General features: G+C 39.6%; 1 long non-coding RNA gene and 1 pseudogene across 1 annotated transcript; both read left to right on the top strand.

Annotated features, from left to right (window-relative positions):
- The first annotated feature begins 3,487 nt into the window (after positions 1 to 3,487).
- Positions 3,488 to 5,624, top strand: LOC125540725 (uncharacterized). Its single transcript, XR_007297366.2, has 2 exons — positions 3,488 to 4,206; positions 5,047 to 5,624. It is a non-coding gene; the product is annotated as an uncharacterized LOC125540725 (long non-coding RNA).
- Positions 5,625 to 12,943: 7,319 nt separating this feature from the next.
- On the top strand, positions 12,944 to 16,936 carry LOC125540724 (disease resistance protein RGA2-like; annotated as a pseudogene).
- The last annotated feature ends 8,331 nt before the right edge of the window (positions 16,937 to 25,267 follow it).

Genomic DNA, 25,267 nt, shown 5'->3' with positions numbered 1-25,267 from the left:
TTGATATATAATGGGTTTGACTATGTGAATAAAAAATTACTAATGAGAGAATATAATTAAGATTAATGAAGGGCTTGTGTGAATTAGATAAGAGCGGCATAAGAGTAGATCCATCATACTTTTGAATCAAACTTACATATTAGCCTGCCTTTTGCTATTGATATCAATCACAACCAATTCGCAGAAGATAAAACAAAAAAAATAAACCGCAAACTTTAGTGTCTCTAAACTATTTTAAAACATTTTTCTGAATCAATGATGATATTTATTAATTAATACACTGACAGAGCTTTCCTACAAAATCATGAGCAGTGCCAACAGAAGATGCTTTGTAAGCAAAGTACAGTGCAAGGTATATTAATTATGTTCATGGAGGGATCGTGATCGTTCTAGATATGCTAGCAAATCATGATATGATACGTAGTGTACTAGCTAGATGGACTAGAGACAACGGCTGATCTGCTTTCAAAAATAAATAAAGGCAACGGCTGATCTTTCTTCAGGAGGAATATTTCTCATATGAAATAATTGCTTTTTGGTAGCAGCATAGAAATGGGCTATGTATGTTTGTGAAAGTCACATGCACACCAACATTTTTCTTGCAATATAAGATAGCGTTCGCTGGAAAACATGAGCACTAAGTGCCAATCAATATATACTGAATGATAAGGTCTACCTGGCTATGAAGCACAACAGCAATTGCTGGACCGAAAGAAATGTTATAGGCTGGGGATAGCGTTATTGGAGAGATGATTCTGTCTCATCAGCTATATGACCTTTCTAGCTGGCAGGAATTAGTGGCTAGCTAGAATTAGTGATGTGCGTGCCTTCATCCAAACCACTTAGCTAGGAGACTTCACAGGCTGACAAACATAGTTGATGCTGTTTGCTACTTCCTTCATTCGAAATTACTTGTCGCAGAAATGGATGTATCTAGATGTATTTTAGTTCTAGATACATCCATATCCGAGACAAGTAATTCCGAACGGAGGGAGTACCTTCGTGGTTGGTGAAACTCGACCCGGTAGTACTTCAACAAGAACAAGATAAACAAAGTGGTACCTAGCTAAGAAATGATCCCGTCTATCTCTGCAGCTAACACTACTGATCGTGAAACCATCGTAGACAACTCATCTTAGACTGTGTTCAATGAACCCAGAGACGGTTGTGCTAAAATGTGTCATCATTGCATCATGAACCACTTGTGATGATCATCATTCTCCGTACACTGAACCAGATTTACTAAATATTAAAGACGGATTCTCAACGTATATATATCTTAGACATTTATTTATTTTTGAACTGTCAGAGACATTATATATTTGGTTACATATGTTATATGTTATGTTTGATAATCTAGAATTTGTAATTTGTCTCCTACCTTATTTCTTAGGAGAGGCGTCTTGTCTAGTCTTGTGCGCGTCAATGCGTCCCTGTATGCTTCAATCAGGTTCCGTATAACACATGTTATCTCCGGTTGCCAGCTCTTGTCACGACCGGCCGTCTCATCTGGTCCAGCGGATATTTCGACCTCACGCAGGATCGCCTCGATCACCTGCTTGCTATCGCGATCCGCTTCATCTATATCGAGCGACTAACCTGACTGTTGGTTGTGCGTGCCTTTGCGGGTCCTGTGAAGATCGTCCCTGAGTTTAGTGCGCCCCTTGACTGATCGAGCAGCGGCCTACAGCTGCGTCGCCTCGTCGGGCCGCAGCGCCGTCGCCCCGTGGTTCTTCTCTTAGCTATACCGACCCGCGTCACCAATGCGTCTCCTCTCGGGCCGTAGTGCCCGTCCCCCGGTCCACCGCCGCCCCGAGGCTGTCCGTTCCAGGTTATCTCTATGACTGCACCAACCCTTGCGCCGCCGCTGTGTCGCCCCTTCGGGCCGTGGCGAGCGTGGCACGCGGTCCACGGCGCCGTCCTGAGACCGTTCCCACGGTTGCACCGAGTCGGGTTCTGCCACTGCACCGCCACTTCGGGTCGTCACGCCGCGGCCTGCGGTCCCCGCCACCGCCCCGAGTCTTCCCGCCGTTGACCCGACCTGCCCGCCGTCGTTGCGTCGCCCCTTTCGGCCGTAGCGCCGCGGCCCGCGGTCCACCCCGCCGTCACCGCGTGTCGACCTCCTGTGGTATGCGTCGCGCCATCTCCCTCGGCACGGGAACGCCACGTCCACGCCGGTCTTCGTGATGTCGGGTTCCTCGCCTACTTCGAGCATCGCCGCTGCTCTCGTAACCTAGCCGCCGCCGCTCTTCTTTGGCCGCCGTCGCTCTTCTTTGGCCGCCGTCGCTGCTACCCTCGTAGCCATCGCCGTCGCCCGTCCACCTCCTTCGTGTTCGTCCAGCACCAGCCTGTCGCCAACGTCGCCGTCATCTAGCCCCCGACAACCGCGGGCGACATCGGCCCCGCGCCGATTGGAGCCGCAACCGTCGTCGAGTCTTTCTCTGTTGGCCTCTCCGACTTCTCCGACATGGCGTACAGCTCGTGCAGGTCCCAGTCTACGCATTCCCGGTGCTGGCAACACCGAAGCGTACCTTCGTCCACGACGTGTCCCCGGGCCTGGCAAGCCTGGTGCGGCACTTTGTCAACTGTCTTCGTCCGTCTACGCATGCCCGGTGCTGGCAACACTGGCGTGTGCCTTCATCTACGGTGTGTCACCAAGCTTGGCAACCCCGGCGCGACGCGTCATCCACAACATCTTCTCCCCGGCGCATCACTACATCGACACCACTTCGCACATGACTAACTCGGCACCTCCTTGCGCCCACGGCTCCACGGCGACTCCCTCGACACCGGCTACCCCAACTCAACATCAGCCACGGCGTTCTTCACACGACTACCTTGACCACGGCTACACCACCTTACGCTCTCGACTACCTCGACATCGGCACAAAAGGGCTATCATCCGCTTGAGCAACCCATCGGCTTTCTCTACAGTCAACGCGTCCGCGATGCTCCCGCTACGACTGCGGGGGGATGTCAGCCCGCCGGCTGCTATTCTCTCTAGTCTGACCATCCGCGACGCTCTTATTGTTCGCAACACTACCGCTACAACTGCGGGGAAATGTTAGAGATATATTTGGGCTACATATGTTTGATAGTCTAGGATTTATAATCTGTCTCCTACCTTATCTCTAGGAGAGGCGTCTTGCCCTCCAAGTCTTGTACTCAATATATACTTGCCCTCGAGGCTCAATAATACATCCATCATATTCCGCCAATCCCTCTCTCTCTCCCCCTTCTAACAATATATATGGTCCCATGCGGTTTGTAAATGAACCATCTATGGTAATCTATGTAGATATGTAATGAAGATTTAAGAGATAGATTTAATAGCTCGTCTCAGGTAGGGTTTTATGGTGTAGGGTAAACATTCACCACTTCAAGCTAGCTACACTTTTATTCTTTGTTACTGGATGCCACATAATATGTGCATGTGTAGAAGGCTGTATTTTTTCCTTTCAAAGATTACAAGGTTGAATTTACATGCACAAGTAGTGTTTAGGTAACTTTGCGGGATGCACAAAAAGTTAAGTTTAGTGATCATGGCATCACATATGCTATATTTTGATAAGGGGAAAGTAAAGATCTACGACCTATGATGATATATTCCCAGAACATAGACTATGTTAGCAAATCATGATATATATACCATATCCAATGGTGTAGAATGAAGCTACTTATCTTCTCAAAGCTGTTCAAGACAATGAAAAATACCTTTTGCTTTTGAGCAAGGACGAATAATAAGTATATCTAGGTGTGATAAAACCATGATGACCAGTCACCCATCCATTTGGAAAATATAATTAATTAACCAACCAATATGGTCTAAGAGTAAAATACATTTTAATTTTTTAAATATAACTATGTGTAGGAAAATGAAAAGATATACAAGGAATAAACAATATCTTCAGATAATCTCGACAAACTGAAGTGCTTGTTCGGTAAGAGCGCAGTTGTATAACTTTGCTGTTATGTTGGTCACAAATTATGCGTTCCACTTTAGCTTCCCCTGAACATGTCAAAGATAATTTGATTTTGTCTATGATTATTATTCATGTAAAAGTTGCGCGTGCCCGACATCCACTGCCTTATAGAAGAGATGGTTATCTTTATTGTCAATTTATACATTGAGTCTTTCTCCTATATATAGGTATGTTAACTGCTCCGAGTGTTACATACTTGCTAGCAGGGAGTTGCTGGAAACATGTAAGTTGTCATAATGTTTCCCCATGTTTGATTTAATGCATGTGTTCTATATTGTTGTGTAATACAGTAACTTATAATTTATTTTGAGTAAGCTTCAACATCGGGATCTCATGATTATCAAAACCATGTAGTGAGAAAAGATTATGTTGTCCAATTAGAAACAAACTAGCTAATACATGTGTGTTCACAAAAACTAAGTAGTTGAGAGAGGTATTTGTGCTTATAATTATGACCAATGGCCAATGTAATATCTTTCAAAATTCACCATGCGTTTTACTTAATTGTGTGTCACCATAGGGTATTTTAATAAATAGAATCAATTAATAATATTTCCACTAACACCTTAGGTTCAATATTTATCATTCCATGCAAATGATGGCTCTATTGTTTTTGAGGAATAGGCAAGACATGTTGGTTGGAAGTTCCAACCAACATGCTTGAAATTTATCTTGTTAGATCATATAGGATCTTACTCCCTTAGCTAGGTTCTAGAATTGGGGGGGGGGGGATCTTTCAAGAGATACTTTTGAAAACCACTTTATTATAGTTATGTAATCTCCAAATTAATGCATGGTTAACCAACAACTAAGCAATTCATTCATGTACACTCTTAGTAAACTCTTTGTTACAGTCCCTTACGTCTCTATAGATACATATAATCTCATCTTGAAGGTCTACAAACACTCATGATCTTCAACCCTTCCTCGTGTGACTTTGTATTTTCAATATTCTTGTAGCATATAGCTAGGCTCATATTCATGAAATTATTTCCCTTGATTTATCGCTTAATTACATGCACATATTAGATACTCTAACAAAAAATTCCGTTAACTAATCCAGAGGGAAAATGGCGAAGAGAAACACTGTTGGCCTACTACTTGTCCTTGCAATTATGTTCTCCTACAATGTCTTGGAGGGCGGTGCACACCAGAGCCAAGTTGTGTTCTCTCGCAAAGTGATGAATACAGAGCAGAAGGCATCCTTTAGTGGGATAAGTTCATCCCTTGGCGGGCATGTTTTTGGTGCGACCAATGCAGGAGGTGTGAGCAATAATGCTGAAATAGCAAATGTTGAAACTACCACTACCATAGAGTCCCACCGTGATGTCTCAGTGGGAGATTTTCATGGGATTAACCACAAACCACCAACTTATAACAGGCCATAATGATGAACCTAAGACAAGGGACCATGGGCACCAACTTGATATCCGTGGATGAACTAATTATCAAGTTGGCAATTTCTACACTAAAGATGTATTTCTTCATTATATGTGTGTGTAACTGTTTGTGATACCTCGCTGGTGTATTGGAGGGTCAAGCTATTTACTGTTGTACTAATATTGTACAAGGTAGTACTGTACAATACTGCAGAATAAATGATGCCCGTGGTCCATGGTAATGGCCACTATTTATATGTTCCATGCTATTCTTGTCGTTCTACAAGTAGAGCAACTTAGACTATAAAGTGGTAGCAAGGAAAACGGTTTTAGTCCACTTCTGATGCAAACAATATTAAAAAAAAAGTCCATCTTAGACTATATGTTCAGTGAACCACTCTCATAATCGCCATCAGGTATGGTTGTGGTAAATGTGGCGTCTTTATACCATGAACGGCCTACGATGATCAACAATCTCTGTAAACTGAACTAGATCTACTGAAATATAAAGACAATTTATCTATGTATGCATCTAAGTATATCGTCCTATACTGTTTGTAATGAACCGACTATGGCATCTTATCTAAGTATATAGTGGAAGTTTGGGACAGGGCTTGCCTGCTTCGGTCCCGTGCCCACGCACCACTAATTCTTCATCCAACGGATGTAATAATTTTCCTTCATCGATGTCTCTTTTCTAACGAAACCTAATCATGGAGCTCTCGTATTCCGTCTCTCCTCTGTATGTATTCCTCCCCCCCTCCCCTTTTACACTCCATTCAGACAACCAACCATGGTCCATGGGACCTCCCCGCCCCCCTCACCGGGCACTTTCTCCCGCGTCGATGAACCACGAATCTTTATCAGAAGCTCGGGATTGAATCAGATCGGACCTGGGAGAGCCATCTAATGGATGTTATGGCAGGTAGGATTTTAAAGTACTCGTGTACGCTCAACATTCATACTCCCTTTTTTTAGCACCGGTCTCAAAAATCACTGTAACCAAGTACTATCTTTGTCCTGGTTTATTAGTCCCCATTATATTTTGTGCCAAATTTGACCAAAGATTTAACTAATAAAATTTTAATGCATGTCACCAACAATTATATCACTGGATTTGTATTTAAACATATTTTTGATGGTATTATTTTTATGACATGCATTAATATTTTGTTAATTAAATTTTTTATCAAAATTTGACACAAAATACAACAAGGACCAATAAACCAGGACGGAGGTGGTATGACCCATTTAAGCGATGGACCATGTTACGTATTAATGGAGCATGCATGGACACATCTCTCCTTCATGCAGTTGTTGGTTCCCGACTAAGAGTAAAACGCAAGGGGCCTATTACCATAGCATTGGGCCTTACAAAGTCAAATTATGATTTTTAGACAAGCCTAATAAACTGAAAAAGAGAAAGTATCATTTAGTATTTGTTGGCACATAATGTGTGTGTGTGTGCGCGCGCGTGTGTGTGTTGAATTTACATGCACAAGGAATTAAGATGATAATCTAGTAAGAATTTCCATATATCTATCTATACCTAATATTAAAGGATAGTGCGTTTCTCCGTTTCTTGTCCGTTCACGTACTCTAAAGTGCCCATAAAGTTATAATAAATTACCCATTGTGCCACCCGTAAATGAAAAAAGCCTACAATAATTGTTTCTCTGATTTTTTCCGCCAGTCATCGAAACTACCCCTAAAGTTGAAGTTAATTACCCACCCGCCACCCTTAAGTGAAAAAAACTCTTCGTTAATTGTTTCTCTGAATTTTTCATCTGCCATCGAAACTGCCCTAAAGTTGAAGTAAATTACCCACCTTGTCACCCGTAAAAATGAAATAAATGAGCGTCCCTCTGAATTATTCGTTTGAACTTGATTTGAGGACCACAATTTTATTATCCCGTTGCAACACACATGCCTTTTTGCTAGTGATATGTATTCTAGCATTAGTGTTCAAGTAACCTTTATTTTGTGGGATGTAAGAAACATTAAATTTGTAGATCACGATTTAGAATAAATGTCTAGAACTGAGGACGTTATTTTCTTGGAACCTAGACTATATTAGCAAATCGTAATATATAGCATATCCAACGGTGTAGAATGAGACTACTTATATTGTTGAAAGAAGACAATAACATTTTTTTTTGCCTTTTGAGTGATGACAAATAAGTGTATACATGTGTGCTAAAAGTATGATGAAAATTAACTTACCCCTTTAGTCAAACAAATATGGTTTAGAGTAAAATGCAACATTTAAAAAAAAATATAAAGGTGCATAAGGCAATGTAAAAACATTGCAAGGAATACAAAATACCTTATCTTGCAGTGCATCAGGCCTTAGCTTGAGCACCACACCGATCCACACATCATCACCAATCCCTCCTAGCTAGAAATTGATCACATCTGATGATTGCTCCTGTTATTGCTGACCTGCACAAGCCCGGCCTTACACGCCGAGCCTCTGGGGCCACTTCTTCCTCAACTATGCCCCACGCACTCCGTCACAAGTTTAATTATGTATATGCTTTGATATTTTGAAATAAAGGAAGCCCCCCTTACTTTTTATCGCCGCACCAACATATTACTGAATGCACATGCACACCATATATAGTTTTGTGGCATATATTATTTTTCCATGTGTCCATATATGAAAGTTTTGAGTTATTTTGTTTGAAACTCTCCCTATCAATAGTCAATAATTTCCAAGAGGATATAAGTTTTCCTGCCTTGCAGTATTTGGCTATGAAGGACATGGCGAGTATCAAGAAGGAGCGGGTGAGAAAGATCATCTTGGCCGCCGGATCTTCTTCTGATTTACCTACAAAGATGGAGCTTGCGGACACACTTCATTGGACCGGTGTGGCCTATATATCACTCTGCCAAAGAGATCCAAGAGTTACTATGTGGCATGCAAGGTGGCGAACAAGGCTTTGGTAATTGAAGAAGCATGGATGGACATAGTCCACAGAATGCCTCCACAGAAAACAGCCGATCTTGCCCGGGCAATGGATTTTAAGTACAAGCCCGAAGATGTGTTTACCCTCGCATCTAGTCTCAAAGGGACATTAGCTTCACTTTATGTGAATCAACTATGTACCATTTTTTTATTGCGATGGAATATGAACCTTTCTCAAGAAAAAAAATGACATGATGATCTCACTTACATATTGTATTTTTAATTAAATTCTCAGATAATATGAGGTGTACTATAAATATTGTACTTTGTTTCAGCGAGAACTGCATATTGTGTAGCTATCATATATAGTAGTTTTTCTGGTCCATGTCTAGCTATCCATGTACATGTTCGATTAATATATACAACTTATGTAATATATAGAGAGAGTTGTGGGAGCGGCAATTTGGCTCTCGGGTCCAAATGCTCATGTGGATGAAAAGTAAAATAATAAAGAAATCCAATTTTTTTTGCCATGCAAGATACTTGATTGCGTGATTCATGTGCCAAATTTGGTGGTGTTTGGGTATTTGAGTAGCTCTCAGCAAAAAAAAATCAAGCATGTGAGGAAGTTTGAAAAAACGCACTGTTCGGAGCTCATTTTATCTTTTTTGTCACGAGCTCCTTGAATGTTATCTACCCATGAATTTTTGCACGCACTTGGCGCACTCAAGCATCTTGCATGCATAAAAAAACATATTTTTTTGCAATTATTTGCTTTTTACTGTTCACAGGAAGTAGATGAGCCCGGGCTCGGATAGTTGAGCAATAATATCACGCAAAAAGATATGCATACAGCTGCTGCAATCAGTGAGAGTTGCAAAGTTTGTGTATGCCCGCCAACGTCTGTACGTCGTACAGAGGTACTTTAGTTTTGAGTTGTTTAGTGACTTTTGTGTTGGCATAAATCATTAGATCGTAGTTCCTTCTTCTCGAAAAAAAAAGATCAGTTCCTTCTTCTCGCAAAAAAAAAGAGATCGTAGTTCCTTCTGTGACTTGTCATCAGCATACAACTTTCCGCAAAAAAGAAAAAAACTCTGGAGCTGACATCTGTTGGGAAAACAACAAGACGTGAGGTTCAGTTGGCTGTAATTAAACTGCCAGCAAAGAGACAGGATCAAAGATGAAAAATAGGAACAAATAGTAGTCCCGAAATAAGGAACACACGCAAATCTTAGAAGCACTTGTCTACAAGACTACAAAGCTGTGAATTTAGCCAGCTCTAGACAAGTGCTCCCAAGTTAGAATCGACTGCTATAGTCAACAGGTTCTTCACTGCCACCGTGACACAGAAAGATCAAAACAATATATTTGAGAAAAGAAAAGTTGCAACAAATCGACCAGTATAGCACAGAAAATGAAAATTGGAGAACCGCCGATCAATGTGCAATTAACACCGTTATCACCAACACAACCGTCAGGACAGACTGAAATGACAAACAATAGCACAAACCATTTGTAACCGGTGGTTCGGCAGGCAATCATCGTCGAAACAGCTTAAAATGTCAAACACAGTCCACATTATTTGTAACCTGTGGTTCGTGAGACGGAAAATCATAGGTAAGAATCAGTACTAAAACAACAGTGACTCCAGCAGTCCTGCAAACACACCCCTACACAGAACAATTATACAACTATGTTTTCGTCTCCAGCACAGCCATTCGGTGCTTTCTTACTGTACCACCTTTGTTTAGTCCTTCGTCCATATGTTTTTTTTTAGAACTCATCCATATGTACATTGTTGTAAGATAAGGTCCCCTCAAGCCTATCTGCCATTTCCTTTGAAAAAATAACTGAGAGGCCTCATATCAATTTACTCTTTTCCTTTTTTCTTACGGGAAGAGGCCTCATAACAACTACAGATTTTTTTGAGGGGTTCATATCAACTACAGATGTCCATATGTGAGCCTCATACAAATTTCCCTTTTTCCTTTTTGCAGGAAGAGGCTTCATATCACCGAGTGTACGGATTAGACAACAAGCCCAAAAGAATTTAGGCCCATTATGAAAAAATCAAATCAAGGCTGACTCAAGAAAAAAAACATTCCTTCTGATATCAAATTTTGTTCATACAGTTGATCTCGACGCTACTAATGAAAAATACTCCTATGCCATAAAATCACACAAAAGCCTTTTGTATTATATGTACCATTTTTATTCCTATTTCAAAATATTCATGTATTCCAAAAGAATTGCTCATGACTATAGAAAAAAGGTTCACAAATCTCAAAAGGGGTTATTTATTTATCACTGTGCAACATGTCCATATGTATGATAATAAATGTTTGTGACTAAAAAAATGTTCATTGTTTATAATAAAAATAAAATATGAAAATAAAAATAATAAACTCTAAATATAAGGCGGTATAAATTTTAAAATAAAATAAATTGGGAAATGGCAAAAAATATGAAAAATCAAAATAAAAAGTAGAATAAATATAGAAAAGGAAAGGAAAAGAAAAGAAGAAAGCAAAAAAGAAAATAAAGGAAAAGGAAAGCAGAAAAAGGAAAGGAAAACAAGAAAGAGAAGGAAAAATTCTCACTTATTGGGTAAGCTCAACTGGTCTGACCTTCATGCGAGGATTCCTTTGCCCTCGCTTATGGTGAGCGCTGATTCTCAAAAAAAAAAAAAAGCTTAAGGTGAGCTCTAGGAAATCTGAGCCCCGAGGCCTGATACTGTGAGGGCAAACAAACATGAGTATCAATAACTGCAATAGCCAACAGTCTATAGAATATAGATTATTCAGTTAAAGGAGCACGACTACAAGAAAAGAACAACAAATATTTCTCATGTAGTTCATGAACATTGTCTTCCCATGGTTGAGCGCCAGGGGAAACGGGGAGACTATGCAGACCACATAACTGCCAAAATGGAACCTGAAATTCATCGACCGGCCATGTATTTCTGTTGCTCTTCAGAAATACAGATAAGACAACAAGCCCAAAAGAATTTAGGCGCATTACGAAAAAGACAAATCAAGGCTGACTCAAGAAAAGAACATTCCGTGTGATATTAAATTTTGTTCATACGGTTGATCACCACGCTACTAATGAAAAAAATACCCCTATCCCATAAAATCACACAAAAACATTTTGTGTTATATCTTAGATGTACCATTTTTATTCCTATTTGAAAATATTCATGTATTCCAAAAGAATTGCTCATGACTATAGTAAAAAAGGTTCACAAATCTCAAAAGGGAATATTTATGTATCACTGCACAGCATATCCATATGTACGATAATAAATGTCAGTGACTAAAAAAATGTTCATGTACTTAAAAAATGTTCATTATTTACAATAAAAATAAAATATGAAAATAAAACTAAATAAACTCTAAATATAAGGCAGTATAAAATTTAAAATAAAATAAATTGGGAAATGGCCAAAAATAAGAAAAATCAAAAGAAAAAGTGGAATGAATATAGAAAAAGGAAAGGAAAAGAAAAGAAAAGAAAGAAAAGAGGAAAGGGAACAAGAAAGAGAAGGAAAAATTCTCGCTTATTGGGCAAACCCAACTGCCCTAATCTTCATGCGAGGATTCCTTTGCCCTTGCTTAAGGTGAGCGCTGATTCTAAAAAAAAAAGATAACTTGACGTGAGCGCTAGGAAATCCGAGCCACGAGGCCTGATACTGTGAGGGCAAACAAACATGAGTATCGATAACTGCAATAGCCAACAGTCCATAGAGTATAGATTATTCAGTTAAAGCAGCATGACTACAAGAAAAGAACAATAAATATTTCCCATGTATTTGTCTTCCCAGGGTTGAGCGCCAGGGGAAAGGGGGAAACTGTGCATACCACATAACTGCCAAAATGGAACCTGAAATTCATCGACCGGCCATGTATTTCTGTTGCTCTCCAGACAAAGGCTCTACAATGTGGTTATTTTTGTCAGTTATCTGAAAGCACATTACAATAATGCTTAAAAAAATTGGTTAGTACCAAGGCGTGTTGATTACAAGAAAACGTGAAGTATTATAGCCTTTTGCAATGCTAAGCTGACGTGGACGGGGTGTTTCCGATGGAGCACAAGCTCCAGGCAATGTATAGGAATGGACAAGGAGAGGAAATGACAGCTACAACAACAAGAAACAAGCCCGCCACTATTTGGCTTCTGCTTGTGCTAACAATAACCTGAGCAGTGAACTATATGATAGTAAAGCTAGCCTTGGACATTATTGGTCCTGCTCATTATTTTTTCCAGCCCCGGGTAAGTTCCATGCAATTTTCTGAACTGAGATTAAGATAAACTATCCGTATTGGGCCACAACTTGAGCCCAATTGGAGCACTCTGTCCAAATTTTGTTGCTTCTCAGATCTAATACATGAAAAAATGAAGTGGTGTAGAAGTTTAAGCCCTTCAAGAATTAATAACTTAACTATGTGCACGGGCCAGATGCCGCATAAATTACAAATAGCTGAGTCATATGGGAACAAGAACAATGGTACTAATGCATTGTTTAAGAATGTACAATCTAGAGGACTACAAATCATGATATAGCACGGACACCCAAAGGGATCAAGTTTTACTAACTAACAAGGGACTGAACCAGGAAGAATATTACTACCAAAACAGAAGCTATATACTGTTGCCTGCTTCAAGGTGCTGAAATGAGACTCACGATTCTTACTGAAGGTAAGTGCGAAAGGTTCCAGTTTCAGTCTTAGTGTTGTCCAACAAACAAAAAAACATTACATCATGATAATATTTGTCTGTTACTTAGAAGCACCTTCAGGTAAATTATGGTACACACACTGACAAAGGAAAATGGCAAAAACAAAGTTGAAAGCGACGTAATCTAAATTCACTAGAATATGGGCGTAAACAAACAAGACGATGCAACTCGGGGCAGTTTCTAAGGACAACATTAGTTTTATACTCATGATTCTCTCTTGGCTGCATCCACATACCAACTCTCTTCAAATCAACATTCTTTTCCTGTATGTGGCTACTTGAAACCAGCATTTGACAACTCCTTTGAGTTACATCATCTTAGCTATAATGGTTGCTCTATAAATAGCAGGATGGGTAGCCTCACCCTTCATCAGCAGGCTAGTTGATAAGGTGTGCTCCTATGCTGGAGATCAGGGGCAACAGCAAAATACAACGGAGAAACTAAGAATCGTGCAGAAGAAACTATCATCAATCCAAATAACGTTGGGCTCCTTTGATTCACAGGGTTTGAGAAGCGTAGGAATAGGAAACATACAGGAACAGGATGTACTGTCAACTGAAATCCTACGTCAGGTAGCAAAACAGAGGATTTTTTCCATGAAGTCCAACCTCATGCTTGTTTTCCTGTGAAAATGAACTAAGAAGTTCCTATAGGATTAGTTCCCGAGGAATGCAATCCAGCGAATCAAACAGCACGTAAAGGAAAAATTCCAGAGGGTGTCAATCCTGTAAAATTCCTATGCAAATCCTATGAATCAAAGGAGGCCTAGCATAGTTGAGAGAGTGCAAGCTAGGAACACAACCATGGGAAGCTGGCTACAGAGAATCAAAGATGCTGCTTTTGAGGCTGAGGATGTTCTTGATTCCTTTCACTGTCTAGTTCTTCAAGCACAAGATGAAGACAAGGGCAAGGTTAGTTCTGTTGCTTCACCCACAGCTGGTTCTTCCTCTACATCCACAACCATCACCACCACTGCTTCTACCATCACTAGCAGCGGCTCAGCTGTAAAACAGCCGGTTTGTGTACACAAGCGCTTCCATTTCTCGGATGAGCATATCAACAAGTTAATTTCTGCAGTGGATAGATTAGTTGAGATTGAACGTGAGATGCCCATGTTCCTGAAGTTAGTGGAGCTAGAGGACAAGAGATCAGACCAACCCATTCAGCAGCGTACAACAACATCCATGCAAGGCCCCTCAAAGTTTTTTGGTCGGGTCAATGAAGAGAAACATCTAAGGCAATTACTTACGCAGATAAATGAAGAATCCAGTCAGCCATATGATGTTATATCAGTTGTTGGCATTGGTGGTGTTGGTAAGACTGCATTAGTGCAGAAAATTTATAGCCACCTCCGTGCTAAAAGTGACTTCAGTCTCACGATATGGCTCCATGTCTCAGAAAAGTTTGATGTCGGACGTCTAACGAAAGAAATGGTACAGTCGGATAATCTCACCATATCTGCTGACTTGAAAAGCAGTAGTTTAGATCAAGCTCAAAGGATACTTCAAGAAAAGCTGAATGGGAACAGGATTTTGATAGTCCTTGATGATGTATGGAATGAATTGAGCAGCCAATGGGAGAACCTATGCAAACCCCTGCGGTTTGCTGGTAAGGGAAGCAAAGTAATAGTTACAACTCGAAGTAAAAATGTTGCAAGCATGAATGAATCAACAGAGATCATGCACTTACAAGGCTTAGAAGATGAAGACTACTGGGGTTTCTTTTCACAGGGTGCATTCGGTGATGCAAATCCTTCTGATTTTCCACAACTGGAAAAAATTGGCCGAGAGGTGATGAGCAAGTTGTCGGGATCACCTTTAGCAGCAAAGACAGTTGGAGGTTCATTGAAACCGAAGCTAGAAGAAAAACATTGGGAGGCTATCTGTGGAAGGAAATTGTGGCAAATAGAGCAAAAGGAAGATGATATTATACCAGTATTGCGACTGAGTTATGAGCATCTTCCTGACCATTTGAAGCAATGTTTTGTTTACTTTGCATTGTTTCCTAAGAAATACCACCTTCGAGGAGATGAGCTAATACAGATGTGGAGAGTTCATGGTTTCCTTGACACGCAAACACCAGATGAAACTGCACATCAATATATCAATGATCTCTTGCAGCTTTCATTCATTGAGAAGGTACCCAACCAAGAGGACCACCATGTAGTTCACAACTTGCTACATGATTTTGCAGAGTCAATCTCCAATGGAGAACACTTCCGAATAGACGATGACTTTGAGAAGAATTCAAGAAATGTATGTATTCCGAGAAATGTTCGTCACCTATATGTCACTGCAAGCAATATCTTGTACATGAGTTTGGAAGAATTCAAAGAATCAAAAAGAAATCTGAGAAGCTTAATAATAAGCAATGCACAAGAAGGTTCTTCCAGCAAAAGGATCGCCTCGTCAAACTTCAACCATGTTCTTGATCAGACACTCCAAGAGCTAAGAAGCTTAAGGGTCTTAATACTGCACAATCCTGATGGTATTTTCCCAGACAATATCGGGCATTTGGTCCACCTTAGGTACCTAAACATCCATGAAAGTAGGAGCTTTATCAACGTTCCCGAGTCATTATTCAAACTCTACAATTTACATGGCTTGAATGTGCAAGTTCACCAAGAAAAAACCATGAAGAGAGAACTTCAAGAGGGCTTAAGCAGGCTGACCCAGTTAAGATACTTAAAGGGGCCAAAGGAAATAATTTCTGGCATAGAATGGATTGGCAGGCTAACATCCCTTGAGGAATTAGAGGAGTACAAAGTGAAGAGTAATATAACGCAGGGAAGAAGCATATGCCAACTGGGAGAGTTGAATGAACTTCGAGGGAAGCTAATCATAACAAATCTTCAGAATGTGATGCAGGAAAGAAGCAAATGAGGCAAAATTATTTGAGAAGAACCTGAACAAGCTTACACTCTGGTGGAATCATCTCAAACAGGGCATCACCAACAGTGATCGTGAGGGCGTATTTGAAGGATTACAACCAAATCGCAACTTGAGAGAGCTTTGTGTGAAACATTACACGGGAATCTAGTCTCCTGCTTGGCTATCCTCTGAATACTTATCCAATATTCACTACATTGAACTGCTCTCCTGCCATAAATGGGAGACCCTTCCACCTTTTGGGAGCTTACCCTTCCTGAGGATATTAAAGATAATGCATTTGAAGAAACTGGAAAATATTGATTCTGGATTCTATGGCAACACTGCAGAGGCATTTCCATCACTAGAAGAGCTTCTGTTTGAAGGCATGACTCAGTGGAAAGGATGGTCAGGCGTTGAGAACAACCAGCATGCATTTTCTCGCCTGCGTGACATCCGTATCAAGAAATGTAATGAGTTAATGGGGCCATTGCCGTTCCCACCATCAGTCAACAAAATCAAAATTTCATTATCTGATTTGACCTCTAAGAATATAACCAGTTGTGAACCTGAAGATACAGCTGATGTCAACACATTCTTCAGTGTTCAGCTTTCCCTGGACTGCTTGGAATTTCTCATTAGATCTCTTCAAACAAGCAGCCTAGCGACCGTTCATGTGCTGGATATCTCATGCGACTACCTGGAGGCTCTTGACAAGGCTCATGAGGAATGGCTGCAACAACTCACTTCAGTGAAGGAACTTCGCTTCACTGGCTGCCTAGAATTGACATCACTGCCATCCAACATGATTCATCTTACATCTCTTGAGTCTCTGTACATAGAGCAATGTCCAAAACTTGAGTTGCTTCCCCTGATGGGTTTGCCTCTTTCCCTGAAGAAACTCACTGTCATAAGATGCCGCAAAACATTTGGTCAGCTCTCCTCTGAGATCAACACAAGTAACAACACAACGGTCATTGTGAAGGAACCTTTAAATGCAAGGAAAAGAGCAAGGACATCATCAGAATAGAAAACCTGTAAGCATGACAAAATATTTTCTTTCTTTCTTATCAAATAGAGATTGAAGAAACATCTATATGTTAATCAATCTTGTACCTATCTATAAGATGTATGGAGTGCTGTTCTGGAAGATCAATGTTAAATAGGAGATTCATGATTTCTTCAATCGTTTGCTTTCTTTGCAGCTAGGAAGTAGAAGTGGCGAGAAGTTCCTGTTCTGGAATAATAGATGGTTGAACAAGGGCTGGAATGAGCAGCCTTTGCCAATACTATTCTCTCTTGCGTCAACAAGCATCAAGAACAAGCACACTGTTCAGAAGGCTCTGAGCAAGAATGCAAGGAATGCTGATGTCTTGGGATCTCTCGACGTTCAGGTCATTCAGCAAGACCCACAACTTTGTGACCAGTCGAATGCCAACACATAATATTCATCGACACTGAGAAGTTCATTTGGAAATGCAGAAGAAATGGAGAGTATTCAGTATGAAGTCCAGGGTATTGGTTATACCGGTGCAACATGTTGGTGGTTGATTGGAGAACAAAAGCTGTAAGCTCTTCAGTTCACTAGTCTCACAGAATTGTTGCCGTGTCTTCCATTGGGTTTGCTGCACAGGCTAGCAAATTCAAGGGAATCACAATTGTATTTCTTCTCACTCTCTGGACAATATGTACCCACTCTAACAATTATGTCATCATTGGTGGCAAACTTCATTGCAGCCTCTATTGGACAGAATCAAAGTGAGTAAAGTTAGGATGCGCGGTAGATCGGTTGTTCCAGGGAGAGATAGCTTTTATGTTTTGGTTGGGCATTGGGTTCTTTTGTTAGCCTGCTGTCTTTTGTAGTGTCAAAAGGCTTTATTTACCCTCATATCCCTCTGAATGAAATGATACACATGACTTATGTGTATTCTGGTTAAAAAAGGAGATAATCTTGTAATTCTACAGGGTCATAATCCGTAAGTGGATACCCCAATTTACAATACCTCAGCCACCTAATTACTTGCACACTTTGTAAGTTGATATCATAATAAATGTAAGTAGTAAGTAGTAACAAAAATACATAAACCTTCAATTAGTTTGCCGAGGATTACATAGATCACCATATATGAACTCATAAAAGGATGGAGCCAGAGAAAAAAAAGTGCCCAACTTCAACAAAGTGCTGGCTTTTCTAGTCATCAGCCAACAGATAAAAGCTTCTATTCTTGGGAAAATTAAGGATATGACGATAGACAGATAACTACTTAGTTCATTATCAAAAGATCAAATTAGATGATCAACATTAAATTTGGCATGCCATCTGCCTAATTGTGCCCGTACTCACTCATCTAATGGTGAACCACTCGTGTGTGCACTCTCTCAAATATTAGAGCATTTGACTATTCTGAGTAGCTAATTTCTTATGTGATGGTCTTTTTTAAAATTTATCTACCTCAACATTGACCATAATCTGATGATTTGACATGGCACATTTATTCATCCCACCCAGAAAGAATGACACAAGTATCTATAATCTGATGATTTGACATGGCACATTTATTCATCCCACCCAGAAAGAATGACACAAGTATCTTGCCACAGCTCAAACCAATGTTCATGAATTCATTCAGCCAATCTGTAATTGGCATGGCTACTAGCCTACAGCTACGCAGTCACGACATAACTCTGATATAACCCTTGGCTCTGTTTACAATTATCTCACACAAAACTGAACATGATTGATGATTCTATAAAGAAAATAAAATTCAGCTGAATAAGAAGCTGTGGTAGCAGTAACCACACTAGACACTAGTCCCACTGCTACAGATGATAGAAATTCCATGGCTCCAATCACGAATCCCCAGACTAGACTACCGGATTCCTGACATCCAGATCCGCACCAGTTGAGGAAAACGCAGGGGCAGCTACGAAGGAGTAAACCACAACGAGAACAACAATCAGTACCGAGAAAAGATGAGTTGAGTTAATCGCAGGGAACAAGGGCGGGTCATATGCTGAAGTTCAGCTAGCGAGGATAAATCGGTGGCAACCGCAGAGTAAGCAACGGCATTTCATCATTGGGTTACAGGAAGAGAGGTCTGGGGACCGGCGATGTAGGTGGGACCTGGATGAGAGTGGCGATCTAAGAGGCCGGCGTCCCCCGCCGCCACCGGAGACCACCGGCGGCGACGGCGAAGGACGGATGGACATGGGCGGCCGCTGGAACAGAGGGGCCGAAGAAGCGTTTTTTTTTGTTGGGGCAGTGTCAGTCTCGCTGTCATACTGGCCCATTTACCCATTCGGCCTTCCAAATGCTGGGTCAGAGAATTGAGTTTGATTCGTTATAATTGGATTTGATGCCAACTCATATTCTGGTAGATTTTTTCCACAAAAAGAGAAAGTGAATATATGTATATGTATATACACATATTTAGTTATTTTGCGCACAGAAAAATGAATTTGGTTGTAGCGTTCAATTTAGCGCCTTTTGAAAGGACTTTGAACTCGTCTTTATACGCCATAACAGTTTGGTAATTTCAACTAAAATTAACAAGAGACAATTTAGGCCAAATATGATGCAAATTTGTGCACTTTGATTTTTTTAGGTACCCTTTTTGTACTTTGATGGGTGCCCCCATGTCACACGAGAGTTTTATGCGTTGGATAGCTAGCAAACGCGCAACACCAACGCAATCACCAGTTTTCCTCGGAATAAGCTAACTAGGGCTGTACATGGTCTGGGCCCATCTCTCGGGGGGTATACTTTGGTAGGCCATGTACCGGAACATTACAGTGCACGAAGCACGCCATACTCGGCTTTCGAGCTGGTTTTTCAATTTTTCTAGAAATAATTAAAAAGATGATTTTTTCCCTATTTGAAAGATTAAATTTTTTTTCATAAATTTATTAAAATTCTCTCAAGAATAAAAGATGTTTTTCAGACACTTGAAAATGTTTCAAGAATTTTAGGAAAATAGTCATCAATTTTAGAAATATCATACATTTTTAAAAATACTCAGAAACTTTCAAATGGTCACTAATTTAAAAACATTCCATGAATTTAAAAACTACTTATGAGTTTAAGGAAATGTTAGAAGCTTAAGAAATGCTCATGATTTCATAAAATGTTCAGGACTTTAAAAAATATTCCTGAATTTTAAAAATTGTTCACACTTTTTAATCAAAAACATTGATTTAATTTTTTTCACAAAATTTAATTTTTTTCAAAAATTTATTGAATGCTCATAGATTATATTAAAATGGCAATAGAATTTTAAAAATAATAAATTAAAAGAGTCCATAGATTTAAAAACGTTCATAAGTTTATAAAAATGTTCATAATTTTTATATAGATATCATTTATTTGTTAAATATATGAAACAATACTTTTTTTGCGGGAAAGAAGTATATGAAACAATACCACACAAAAAAAAGAAAAGAAAAACAACCCGCCTAACAAAAAAGAGAAAAACTAAAATAGGAAATATATGTGAAATGAAAAAAAGGAAAAAAAGGAAAATAATGAGAAATCGACAAAAATGAACATGGGGAGCAAAGAAAAGAAAATCAAGATCAAACAACCATTGAGGCAGCGCACGACCGTGCCGGGGGTATGTACTTGCTTGTTACCCCGGCTTTACGCGTGAAATAGGATTCCGCATCTCGCAGCTACTATAGCCACTTATTGGTCAACTCGCATGTAAACCTTAAATGGACCGTAGTTAGTGTGGGCCATTAAAGTAGATACATTTCTTGAAATTTCTCATAAAAAGAACACATTTTAAAAACTTCATTAAATTTAAAGAACCAATTAAAACGATTCGCATGATATAAAATGGATTTGACTATGTGATAAATTTTGCAGTGAGATGATATAATTAAAAAATTGACCTACGAACATTTTAAAGCCATGAGGACGAGCCGGTGGTGGCTCCCTGAAGATGGAATAAGATTCTCTCCACCTAGCCCCTACTCTGATGATGCGTCTAGCGTTGTCGGAGGGCGTGTGAAGGTGTGTCTCCGGCGGATCTCGCGGGAGGTCGGTACGGGTCTTCGATGAATCTGCTTAGTCCAGTGTTTCTGTCTTCGTCAATGTTTAAGAAATCGTTAACTGGTAGCTGCTCGGTCAGTTTAGGAGTAACGATTAATCGGTGAATCGGCCTATTAACTGGATTAATTGGTCGACCATTAATCAGTAGATTGAATAGAAACTTGCCAACATATATCTAGATTTTTTAATGTATTATACCATACTCTCATGCTCCCAGCTATGTAGTATACCAAAATATGCTGCCATACACATATGAAAAGTATAGAGAGGAGGTAAAATTATTAGTCCTATCTATTAAGGAGCGTCATGGGGCCGGAAGGGGTTATGGGCCAAAAATTTAGGCTTTGTTTGCCCACCCGTTAATGGGCCAGCAGGGATTAATTGGCATGAAAACTGATTAATCGGTTTAACTGGCCAATTAATCGGCCTAACAAGTTAAGGCGACAAATAGGTGTTATTCCATTAGGCCATGCTATGAGTAGCGATTAACTGGCATGTTAACTGATTAATCGGGTGAATTCTTCGTTTGTGTGTCTATAGGTTGGATCCTTTTGAACTATACTTCTCTTCATCGATGATGGTTAGTATTTTTGTGCGATGATTCTATGGGATCTTAGCACGACGACTTCCCATTGTCTACTACAACAACTTTGGTCACTACGGCGAGGGACGGGCGATGACGGCGGCGCGCCTTCGGCTCACTCTAGTACTTGTAGTCGTCGGTAGGTGGTCTACGGACATGGATGTAATTTCTATAATTTCTTTATTCTTTGTACTGCCATGGCATGACGAATACATCGGCAGTTTTCTCAAAAAAAAGGAGACTGGCATAAGAGTATATCCACTGTGCTTTTGAATCAAAGTTATCTATACACCTGCTTTTCTATTGATATCGATCGCAACCTATTTGCAAAAAAATAAAAAAATATCATCGCAACCTGAGGGTCTCCACACTATTTTGTACAGTTTTTCGAACCAATGATGGTATTTATTAAGTAATACACTGATAGCTTTCCTACAAAACCGTGAGCAGTACCAACAGAAGATGCTTTGTAAGCAAAGTACATTGCAAGGCATATTAATTATGTTCATGGAGGGATCATGATCGTTCTAGATATGCTAGCGAATCATGATATCAGACTAGTGGACTGGACTAGATGGACTAGAGGCAACGGCTGATCTTTCTTCAGGAGGAATATTTCCCATAAGAAATAATTACTTTTTGCTAGCCGCATAGAAATGGGCTATGTATGTTTGCGAAAGTCACATGCACACCAACATATTTCTTGCAATATAAGATAGTGTTCGCTGGAAAACATGAGCACTAAGTGCCAACCAATATATACTGAATGATAAGGTCTACCTGGCTATGAAGCATAACGGCAATTGCTGGACTGAAAGAAATGTTATAGGCTGGGGATAGCGTTATTGGAGAGATGATTCTGTCTCATCAGCTATATGACCTTTCTAGCTGGCAGCACTTAGTGGCTAGCGAGAATTAGTGATGCGCGTGCCTTCATCCAAATCAATTCGGACACTTCACAAGCTGACAAGAATTGTTGATGTTGTTTGCTACCTTCATGGTTGGTGACACTCAGCCTGGTAGTCCTTGAACAAGATAAACAAAGCGGCACGTAGCTAGGAAAATCATCCGGCCTACCTCTGCATAGCTAACACCACTAATAGAGAGAAACCATCCTGGATCGCTCATCTTAGACCATGTATATATTCGGTGTACCCCTCACTGGTAATCGCCATCAGAGACGACTGTGCCAATTGTGTCATCATTGCATCATGAACTACCTGTGATGATCTCCGTAAACTAAACCAGGTGTACTAAAAATTAAAGACGTCCTATCAATGTGTGTGTGTGTGTGTGTGCTGAACTGTCTGAGGCAGTATATGATCGCATACAGTTCGTAAATGAACCGCCTATGGTAATTTCTCTGGATATATAATGGAGGTTCAAGAGTTAGATCTGATAGTTCGCCTCGAGTAGGGTTTTAGGGTAAGCATTTATCACTCTAAGCTAGCTACACTTTATTCTTCATTACCGGACGCCACATAATATGTGCATATGTTAAAGGTTGGATTTTTTCCTTTCATAGATTAGAAGATTGAATTTACATGCACAAGTAGTGTTCAAGTAACTTTACGGGATGTACAAATTGTTAAATTTAGGGATCATGATGTTATATATGCTATACTTCATAAGGGGAAAGTAAAGATCTATGACCGATGGTAATATATTCCCAGAAACTAGACAGTGGTGTACAATGAGACTACTTATCTTCTGAAAGGTCTTCAAGACAACAAGAAATGCTTTCGCTTTTTGAGTAACGACGAATAAGTATATCTAGGTGTGCTACAACCATCATGACCAGTCGCCAATCCTTTTGGAAAATAGACTTAATTAACCAACCATATATGGTTTAAGAGTAAAAAGCAATTTAATTTTCACATATAACTATGTGCAGGAAAATGAAGAGATATACAAGGAATAAACAATATCTTCGGATAATCCCGACAAACTGAGGTGGTTGTTCCATAAGAGCGCAATTGTACGCCTTTCTTGTTATATCGGTTACAAGTTATGCGTTCTACTTCATCTTCCGCTGAAATGTCAAAGATAATTTGATTTTTGTCTATGATTACGATTCATGTAAAAGTTGCGCGTGCCGGACATCCATTATCCTATAGAAGAGATGGTTATATTTTGTTGTCAATTTCTACCTTAAGCCTTCCTCCTATATATAGGTATGTTAACTGCACCGAGTGTTACATACTTGCCAGCAGGGAGTTGCTTGAAACATGTAAGTTGTCATAATATTTTCCCATATTTGATTTACTGTGTGTGCTTTATAGTATTTGTGTGATATAATAAATTAAAATTCATTTTTAGTAAGTTCCAACATTGGAATCTTGTGATTCCCAATGAGAAAAAAGTGCATTGTCAGATTAAAAACAAACTAATACATGTGTGTTCGCAAAAATAAGTAGTTGTGAGAGATATTTTTGCTTATAACTATGACCAATGGCCAGAGTAATATCTTTGAAAATTGACCATGTGTTTTAATTGTGTGTCAGCACATGGCCTTCTAATAAATAGAATCAATTAATAATATCTCCACTAGCACCTTAGGTTCAATATTTATCATTGTATTCAAAATGTTTGATCTATTGCTTCTGAATAATAAACGAGAAACTACTAGAAACTTGCACAATTTAATGCCAATAAAGATGCTTGAAATTTATCTTGTTCGATCATATATGATCTTTAGTCCCTTAGAGTTCTAGAATGCAGAAACAAATCTTCCAGGAGATAATTTTGAAAACCACTTCATTATATCTATATAATCTCCAAATTAATGCATGACTAACCAACAAATAAGAAATTCATTCATTTACACTCTTAGTAAATTCTTAGTTATAGTATCTTACACCTCTATAGATACATATAATCTCATCTTAAAGTCTATAAATGCTTGTGATCTTCAACCTTTCCGTTTGATTTTCTGTTGTCAATATTCTTGTCACATATACCTATATATCTCATATTCACGAAATTACTACCTTGTTTTCTAGCTTAATTGCATGCACATATCAGACAATTTTGACAAAAATGTGTCAACTCATCCAGCGGGGAAATGGCGAAGAGAAGCACTATTGTGCTACTACTTGTCCTTGCAATTGTGTTATCATACAGTGTCTTGGAGGGCGTTGCACACCAGAGCCAAGTTGCATTCTCTCGCAAAGTGATGAATACAGAACAAAAAGCATCCTTTAGTAGGATGATTCCATCGCTTGGTGGGCAGGTTCTTGGTGCAAGGAATGCAGGAGGTGTGAGCAATAATGCTGAAATAGCAAATGTTGAAACTACAACTACCGCAGATTCCCATCATGATGTCTCTGTGAAAGATTTTCGTGGGATTAACCACAAACCACCACCTTATAACAGACCATAATGATGAACTAAGAAAGAGGACCATGGGCAGAAACTAGATATCCATGGATGAATTAATTATCAACTTGATGATTTCTACACTAAGATGTAGTTCTTTGTTATGTGTGTAATGTAACTGCTTGTCAGACCTGGATGGTGTGTTGGAGTGTCAAGCTATTTACTGCTCTACTAATATTGTACAAGGTAGTAGTGTACTAAAATGCAGAATAAATCAAGCTCATGGTCCATGGTAATGGCAACTATCTATATGTTCCATGCGATTCTTTGTCATTCTACAAGTAAACCAACTTCAAAAACTATTAGCCAAATTAATATATATAGTAGCTGAAGCCTTTTCTGTCAATAATATATGATTTTTACGGTTAATCAGTCATGATT

This window comes from Triticum urartu, chromosome 2A (genome assembly GCF_056163025.1).
Source record: "Triticum urartu cultivar PI428250 chromosome 2A, HENAU_Tu73, whole genome shotgun sequence".
Taxonomy (NCBI): domain Eukaryota; kingdom Viridiplantae; phylum Streptophyta; class Magnoliopsida; order Poales; family Poaceae; genus Triticum; species Triticum urartu.
The sequence above is the reverse complement of the archived record's forward strand: the minus strand, read 5'-3'. Positions and strand labels throughout refer to the sequence as shown.